The 8,994-nt window shown below is 36.4% G+C and overlaps 1 protein-coding gene across 2 annotated transcripts in view; it reads left to right on the top strand.

The window, feature by feature from the left end:
- Positions 1 to 8,994, top strand: part of LOC114054252 (carbonic anhydrase-related protein) — a 183,067-nt gene that overhangs the window by 100,607 nt on the left and 73,466 nt on the right. The window lies entirely within an intron of this gene.

Here is an 8,994-nt window from a genome sequence, read left to right as displayed (position 1 = left end):
TCTATCTATCTATCTATCTATCTATCTATCTATCTATCTATCTATCTCCATCAGTGAGATTACGAACAATTTGATCATACAACAGCAAAATTAATTTAGTTATTTGTAGATCTTTTATCAGTGTGGAATGAGCAAATATAGCCACTAGATAAACCTGAAAGCAGTCATTCTTATGGGAGAAAAAACAATCCTCTGGAGTGTTATCTATCACCATTCCAAAGATAACACTTTATCACCAATGATAGAAATATCCTCTTTTTGGAAATTTACATTGAAATTCATTATCTTGTGTGTGTGTATGTATGTATGTATCTATCTATCAGATCAATAGATATACTTAAATGATCTTCAGATAATAGGTACATACACAACCCACTCCACATCCATCCTCAAAACCTTGCCATTTTAATAGGATTTCCCAGAACTTATTGTTCATGATATATACAGATTACCCAGATATAGTTCCATACCATGATTATCTACCAGCATAAAATTTTATTGGAGTTCCCTGGTAATGCTTAGCGTTTTAACTGGCAAATATGAAGTATTGTTAAAATGTTTCAGTCCAGAAAAGACTCTCATCCATGTGAGTAATCACACTTTTAATCTGGTAGTTGTTGAGGCTTAAATTATGCTTTAGAAACAATTTAAAAATAAAAAAGTAATGTTTTGTTCATAAAAAAGAGTACCTTGTTCCCCTGCTATTAGAATTAAAGAAAAACACCTAGCTGAAGTTTACATTCTACTGTCTGACAACATTTCAATCTCTAGAAATATTGACTTGTTGATTTAAAGCAATCAATTCTAAATCTTTGCTTACATGATTCTTACAGCATATTCATGGGAATAAAAGATGAGATTTGTCATTGTTCAGAGCATGAATTGATAGATTAGAGGCAATTGTTTTCTTGAGGACATTGTCATGATTACTGTATTCATTGATAATTGCATTCATTGGAACTTTACTGTTCCATTGAATACTGTTATACTGATTTGGCACAGCCTACAGCCTGACTTAATAGAGCTAGTTTAGTCTAATCAGATTCTGTGATGATAAGAGGACTGCAAGAGCTCCCTCTAGTGTCAAATTTAATATCCTAGAATTGACATTTAAAAACTAAATCTTTGACAATCGTTATTTTTTTAACATTCTTTTTAATCACCTGAATTACCACGATAATTGAATTTGTAGTCATGATTTTGGAATTTAAATTCAATTTTAAAATGCTTAGCATTCCCAAGTTGTAAGAAACTATAGTTGGGAGACTAGTCATGAAAACAGCATGCTAGATAAATGTTGGTCTGTACCTACTCATATAATAAGAATTTTGCAGAGCAACTGAGTAGCTACAACTTGATTATACAACAGTGAAATGAATTTAGTTATTTGTAGATATTTTATCAGTGTGGAATGAGCAAGTGCAGCCCCTAGATAAACTTGAAAACAGTCATACTTATGGGAGAAAAAAACAAACAAACCTCTGTAATGTTATCTATCACCACTTCAAAGATAACATTTTATCCCCAATGCTAGAAATATCCTCTTTTTGGAAATTTACATTGGAATTCATTATCTCACAGCATCATTAAAAAAGTCTACAAGCCTAACAATGACAACTTTATAATATTTTATTACCTCCCTGGCTAGCACAACCAGTTTTCTAGAATGTCAACTTACTCTTGCAAATCTAATGCTGAAGTTACCCTATCAAAACCAATCTGAGGTCTGCAGTTACACCAGTATTCAGAGCACATAAGTCCTGTTCTCTATGTCCAATCCTGGGGTTCAGTTTTATTGACCACACCAGTTCTCTTCTCAAAAAGCTTCACAAGCTTCCTATTGTTTTTGGATAAAATATAAACATCTCCTTTAGGTATTTGAAATCTTTCACAATAAAGTCTGTAGGCATTTATTGGTTTACTTGCTATGTGCCTGGTGTTGGAAATACAAAGGCAAAAGAGAAATAGTCCCTAATTTTAAGGAGTTTTTATTCTAACCATGGAGATATACACATACATACACACAGCTATGTAATGCTATATATACATACTCAGTGAGACTGAGAAGCTCCAAAGGATCCAGACTGATTTTTCTGTTCCCCTGTCATATAATGCCCTAATCCCTGCACCTAGCAACACTTTTACATTGGAGAAACAGGTACAGTCATCCCTTCCACATCACAACTTTCCCCATTGCAGTTTCAATGTAATATGGGTTGGCATAAGAAATTAAATGGGATTTTTGGGGAGTTTTGTGGAAGCTGCAGACAACATGGGAAAGCCAGCAGATGACACAGAATAAGGTTAGAAACTCAGAAATTCATAAAATATATGTATAGTATTGTATAATAGCATATTGTATCTTTTAATACCACAATAATTCAGACTTCTTCTTTGGTATGAAAGGATGGCCAAAAAAATTTATGCAGATTTTACAGATCTCAGGGCACCATGTCCCTAACCCCTACGATGTGGAAGGTATAACTATATGACTCTTGACTGTATGTACTCATCTGAAAATAGTGCAGATATAGAAGGAAATGACTATTGGTTGAATAGTTGTTCTAGCTTGTTATCCTTGCTGTAAAACTGTTGGAAGTGATGATTGAAATTGTAAGAAAGATTTGAGAGGGAAGAAGTATGTGCTGATTTCTTTTTCCCTCTCATCTCCAAAAAGACTCACTTAAAAAAATAAATTATACAACAGGATAAATTTTAATTAATACACTTTTTTGTACAAACTCTTTAAATCTTTTTTAAAAAAATATTTTATACACACACATACAAAGCACATACAAGGTTACCTTGGATGAGAAGGTATTAGTTAGCAGAAGGAAAGGCCTCTTGTAGAAGGTGTTACTTGAGCTGATTCTTGAAGGGAAGGAACCAGGGATTCTAAGAGGTATTTGGGAGCAGGGAGAGCATGGGAGACAACCAGTCAAAGCAACAGAGACAGGAGATCTTCAGTATGTCTCAATCCTATATTTTCGGTATTACTACACACTGCTCTCTTTTCTGCACTCAAAGTTGTAACCAAGCTGGCTTACTAACTGTTACCCCTTTCACCTCCATGCCTTTGTATATACTAAAAGGTTCCCAAACTTATTTGGCCTACTGCCCCCTTTAAAAAAATACTCAGTGCCCCCCTGGAAATCTACTTTCTTCAACTCTTTAATGGTTTTTTAAATTTGCATGATTTCAAAAAATATATTTTTTTAAAAAAAGATGCATCTTAAATTTAATACTATATTGTAAATTTGTGGGTTTTTTTCCTGCATTGAAATTTTGATGATGCAATATTGTGTCATGTAACTGTATAGAATCGTACTGTAAACAAGTCATTACATGCACATATTCCTGACAATTCATGTTGGACTTCCTGACAATGCATGACATATTCACCTCCCAATACTTACTTGTTAAGACCTGTTTGTCAACTTGACCACTGATCTGTTATAAACACATTTTTTGTGTTTATTTGGAAAATAATGCAATCACTATGATTTTAACTCTGTTATACAACAGATGAAACATGTATAAATGGTTTTTCAAATTTTTTTTCTCTTCTTTCCTTATGCTTCCACTGCTCCCTTATCTTTATTCAATGCTCTCCAACTGCACCCCAGGCTACTACCACCCCCATGGATTGTTCCAGCACTCCCCAGGGAGTGGTACCACCCACTTTGGGAACCTCTGTTATACTACTCATTGCTGGAATTATTTTCCTCTTCTAGCTCCCTTCAGAGCTCAGCTCAAGCACCTCCTCCCTCCTTGAAGAGATCTTTCCTGATTCCTTAGCTGTTAGTTTCCCCTCCCTATGAACTTATGTTGAATGAATTTTGTGAATATCATGTATTTACTTACCTGTGACCAAGCTTTATCCCTTCAGTAGAATGTAAGCTAGTTGTAACTTAAGTCACTGGGGAGCACAAGAGCAGAGCCTGTCTTTTGCCTTTTTTTGTGTCCTAGTGCTTAGCACTGTGCCTGGCACAGAGTAGGCATTTAGGAACATGTGGATTCATAGATGCTGTCAGGTAAGAAATCAAGGTTTAGAGAAGCTAAGGTTTAGAGAAAAAAAAAGGGAGGAGTAGAATATCTGCCAAGGGGTTTTAACACACATGATAAAAGAGAGATCTGGGGCATCTAGGTGGTACATTGGATAGAGCACTGGGCTTAGAAGCAGGAAGACTCATCTTCATGAATTCAAATCTAGCCTCAGACACTTATTAGCTGGGCGATCCTGGGCAAGGCACTTAATCCTATTTGCCTCAGTTTCCTCATCTGTAGAATGAGCTGGAGAAAGAAATGGCAAAGACTGTAATATCTTTACCAAGAAAACACCAGAAGTGGAGTCACAGAGTTAGACACGACTGAAATGATTCAAGAACAACCACAAAAATAGTCTGGAGGCATGTATACAAGATGTGACAGAGAACATCCTGATATCTTTTATCGTATGATGGAAAACTTCCCCAAAAGGAAGGAAGGAAGGAACAAAATAAGCATTTATTAAGTACCTACAGTGTGCCAGGCACTGTGTTAAGTGTTTTAAAAGCATCTCATTTTGTTCTCTGGGAGAACAGCCCTGGGAGGTAAATGCTATTTATGATTCCCATTTTATAGTTGAAAAAACTGAAGCAAACAGGAGTTGAGTGACTTGTCCAGGGTCACACACATAGGATATGTGAAGTCAAATTTGAACTCAGGTCTTCCTGACTCCAGGCTCAGTGCTCTGTTCACTCTGCCACTTAGTTGTTTACAGTATGATAGCTACTAATCAATTATGCTTTTACATGACTATAAGTGATATACCTTAAGGAATTAAGAAAGCATTGCCAAGGTGCAGCAAGGTTACACAGTGGATAGAGCATTGGCCCTGGAGTCAGAAGGACCTGAGTTCAAATGTGGCCCAAGACACTTGATACTTACTAGTTATGTGACCCTGGGCAAGTCACTTAACCCTAATTGCCTCCCCTCGCAAAAAATTGCTGAAGATTACAAAGTTATGACCAAGAAACTAAGGATCTGGGGGGGGGGTAAAGGTGGTATGTTCACCACTAGGGCATTAGAAGAGAAAGACAGACTTGGGAAATGAACACCTAATTTCTAAGAATGGGAGTGAATGATAATCATAATAGGCCAGGATGGAATATGCCTGACAAGGGCTGTCAGCAATGCTTTTTCTTGATGTTTTGCAAATAATCAAAAGGGATTTAAACAGAAAAGGAAGCACATGGGCAATGGTCGAGCAAAATAGTATCAATATGGTATCATATATACCATATATCAACAGAGCATCATATATATCATATATCATGGATATGAAAGTATTATGTAATACAGTAGAGTTATGTGAAGTGATCCAGGAACAAGAAGGGCAAAACAGTGTTGAAAACTTTTTCATGATGATGAATATAGGCAGAAATGATATTTCAGTCAGAATATTCTATAGAACATCTGAGCAGAAGGAAGTAGATGGAGAGTTCAGGAAATAGATCACAAACTTGGCATAGAGGAGTGCTACAGTAATGATAAAGGACTTCATTCATGTAGGCACCTGCTAGAACTCTTTATCTCTCAGTCAAATGCAAAGCAGTTAATATTTTATTAACTTGTCTTAATAACAATTCCTTTCTTCAAAAGGTAATGGAATCAATAAGAGGAAATTCTATTCTGAATCTGAGTCTCACTAAAGAGGAGGAATTACTTGTTGTGGGATAGAAATTGTGGGGAAGGGCCATCCATCAGAATTTGTGATAGAAGACAAGAAAGTGATACCTAGTTTGAAATCCACCGTTGGTTTCAGGAGAGCAAGGAAAGGTAGAAATGCATTCATTGAAATTTTATAGGAGAATCCAGCCTAGGAGGGATGGAAAAGCTCTCAGTAATGAAGTTCTGATGACACAAAGAGAAAGGATTCAGATGAGGAGGAAAAGGAGGAGTTGTCTCAAGAGACTGAGTGGATGCACAGGGAACTCAGCAACCAAAGTAGATTTTTAATAGACTGGTAGAGAAGATAGAAACAGGGCAGGTAATGGAGCATAAATATAAAATGTGGCACAATCCTCAAATGACAGTGCCAGGAATGTTCACATTCAGAATGAAATGAAGTTGGCAAAAAAAGCTAATGAGAACTGAGAGTAGTTTTTAAAGCTTTATAAGGGAAAAGAATAGGACCACTGCTCAGAGGGGATGGGATGATGTTTAATGATGAAAGGGAGATGGCAAAGCTGCTTATCTCTCATTTTATTTGCATTTTCCTCTGCCAAGTACAATGACCTCTAGGCTAGAAAGGAAACAACCAACGCAGCTAATAGGGAATTGATACCCTAGATGATGAGGAGATAATAATAGAACACCTACTGGCCCTTCCTAAGTTTAGGTCATCAGGCCCAGATGAACTAAATTTTGGGGACATTAAAAAAATGGAAATAGTTATTGCCAAGTCACTGTAATTATGTTTGACAGCTCATAGAGAACAGGAGAAGTACTATAGAACAAGAAAAGAGCAAATGTCCTGATTTTAAAAAGAGGGGTAGGGGAAGAAAAGATTGGTTTGAAAAATATAAGTCAATAAGCTTGGCTTTAATTCATTGTAAATTTCTAGAATGTGTTGTTAATGGAATGGTCAGCATCTAGAAAAGGAAAAAAAATGAGCTAATTGATATGCTTTGTAAAGAATAGGCCATGCCAGGCTAACTGCATTTATTTTGTTGACAAGTTTACTAGACTAATAGAGAAGGGGAATGCTATAGATACAGTTTCCTTAGATTTTAGCAAATAATGTAACAAAATCTTCCATGCTATTGTTATAGAAAAGATGGAGATACGATTTAAATAATAGTATAGTTGGGCAGCTAGGTGGTACAGTGGATAGAGTCAGGAAGACATGAGTTAAAATCTGGCCTCGACACTTAGGAGCTGTGTGATCCTAGGTGAGTCATTTAACCCTGTTTGCCTCATTTGTAAAATGAGCTGGAGAAGGAAGTGGCAAACCACTCTGGTATTTTTGCCAAGAAGACCCCAAATAGGGTCACCGCGTGTCAGACGTGACTGAAATGATTGAACAACAACAACCACAAAATAGTCTATCAGTTTCAAACTTATTGATGCAATATCAATTATAAATGAAGTCATTAGTGCTTTGTAGATCTGTACTTGATCCTGTGCTGCTTAATTTCACCCATGAGTTAGATAGAGATCTAAGTAGTACTCTTATCAAAGTTGCTGATGAGAGACACAGAACTAGGAGAGATACCTCGATGACAATCAGGATTCACAAAGATCTTGACTGGCCAGAATCTAAAAAGTTAAAAAGTAGTAGTTCAAATCATCAACTTGGATTGGTCAATTAAATAGCTACGTTTTTTTTTTTAAACAAAATCAGCCTTACTTTTCTCCCACCAGGCTGGGAAAACTACAACAATAATTTGATTTGATTGTCCTTATTGAATTTACAGCAGAGCTAATTGTACTTGGCTAAAAATTTATTGCTATAGCAACTTTTTCAAAAGTGTTAATAATGTGCTGTTACTTTGCTTTTATAAATAACTCTAAGGTTTATCTCTTTGTCTGAATGAAAACTGTCCAAGAATGGGCATTCCATTTTAGGATTATATAACTCTAGTTTAGAATGGAATGATAGATATCTTATAAATCTAAGCCTTAAAAAGTTGGTACATTTCCATTTAACTTCAAAAAAAATCTGTCTTTAATACTTTGATGGATTTGTGATCTCATTGATTTGGGCAAGCTCTCCACGTATAATCTATCTACATAAAAATATTCCCTTTTGCAACCAATCAAGAAGGATTTATTAAGTACAAGATAGGAGAAATATAGTTCAACAATAGTTTGTGTGAAAACTGCTGGGGATTTTAATGGACTACAAGCTCACTAAGAGTTAACATTGTGAAATGGCAGCTAAAAAAGTTAAATGCAGTCTTCAGCTGTATCATCTCTCACCTGAATGTTTTAAATAGCCTCCTAAAAGGTCTTTCTTTCTCTAGTGTCTCCTCTTTCCCAAGTAATTCTTCACGGAGCAGCCAAATTGGCTTTACTAAAGAACAAGTCTGACCATGTCCCTCCCCTGCTCAAGAAGCCTTAGTGGTTCCCTAGTTCCATCAGGAAAAAATAAAAGCTCCTCTGTTTGGCATTTAAAGTCCTTTACAGTCTAGTGCTAAACTATCTATACAAATTAGCTTCATTTTACTGCTCCTTATACGCTCTACATTTTGACCAAACTGGCGCTCTTGCCATTCTCCATTTATGCCAATACTTTTTCCACCTCTGTGACTTATATAGGTTTCCTCCCATGTATTGAATGTTTTCCCTCCTTGTGCTTCTTGGAATCCTTAGTCCCCTTCAAAGATCAGCTCAAGTCTCATCTCCTGTATAAGGCCTTTCAAAATCCCTCAGTTGCTAATGATTCCCCTGAGATTACTTTGATATATTTTTGATTTCCTTATCTTGATCATTTTATTTCCCCTGCTGTTGTCTGACCCAGTAGAATGTAACCTCTGTGATTCTTGAGGATAAGAACAGTTTTATTTTTGCCTTCGTATTTTCAGTAAGGTCCCTTTCACATAGTTGGTGTTCAAATAATGCTTAATTAATTGAATTGCATTGCATTGAGTGGCATAATATCTAGAGAGGGGTGTGGAACCTGTGGCCTCAAGGCCACATGTGGACTTCTAGGTCCTTAAGTGCAGCCCTTTGACTGGATCCAAACTTCATAGAACAAATCCCCTAAAAAAAATGATTTGTTCTGTAAAACTTGGACTGTCAAAAAAGCCTTACCCAAGGACCTAGAAGGCCACTTGTAGCCTCGAGGCTGCAGGTTCCCCACCCCTGATCTAGAACTATGAAGATGAAAGTCCCAACTGTACTCTACCCAGCTCAGGCCACATGTAGTCCTGGAATATTATGTTCAGATCTCAGAACCACATTTTTGGAAGAACATTGATAAACAGAAGATTGTCCAGAATAGGGCAA

The sequence above is a fragment of the Vombatus ursinus genome, unplaced genomic scaffold, assembly GCF_900497805.2.
Source record: "Vombatus ursinus unplaced genomic scaffold, bare-nosed wombat genome assembly UNPS02014812.1, whole genome shotgun sequence".
Taxonomy (NCBI): domain Eukaryota; kingdom Metazoa; phylum Chordata; class Mammalia; order Diprotodontia; family Vombatidae; genus Vombatus; species Vombatus ursinus.
This window is presented reverse-complemented; position numbering and strand designations above follow the sequence as displayed.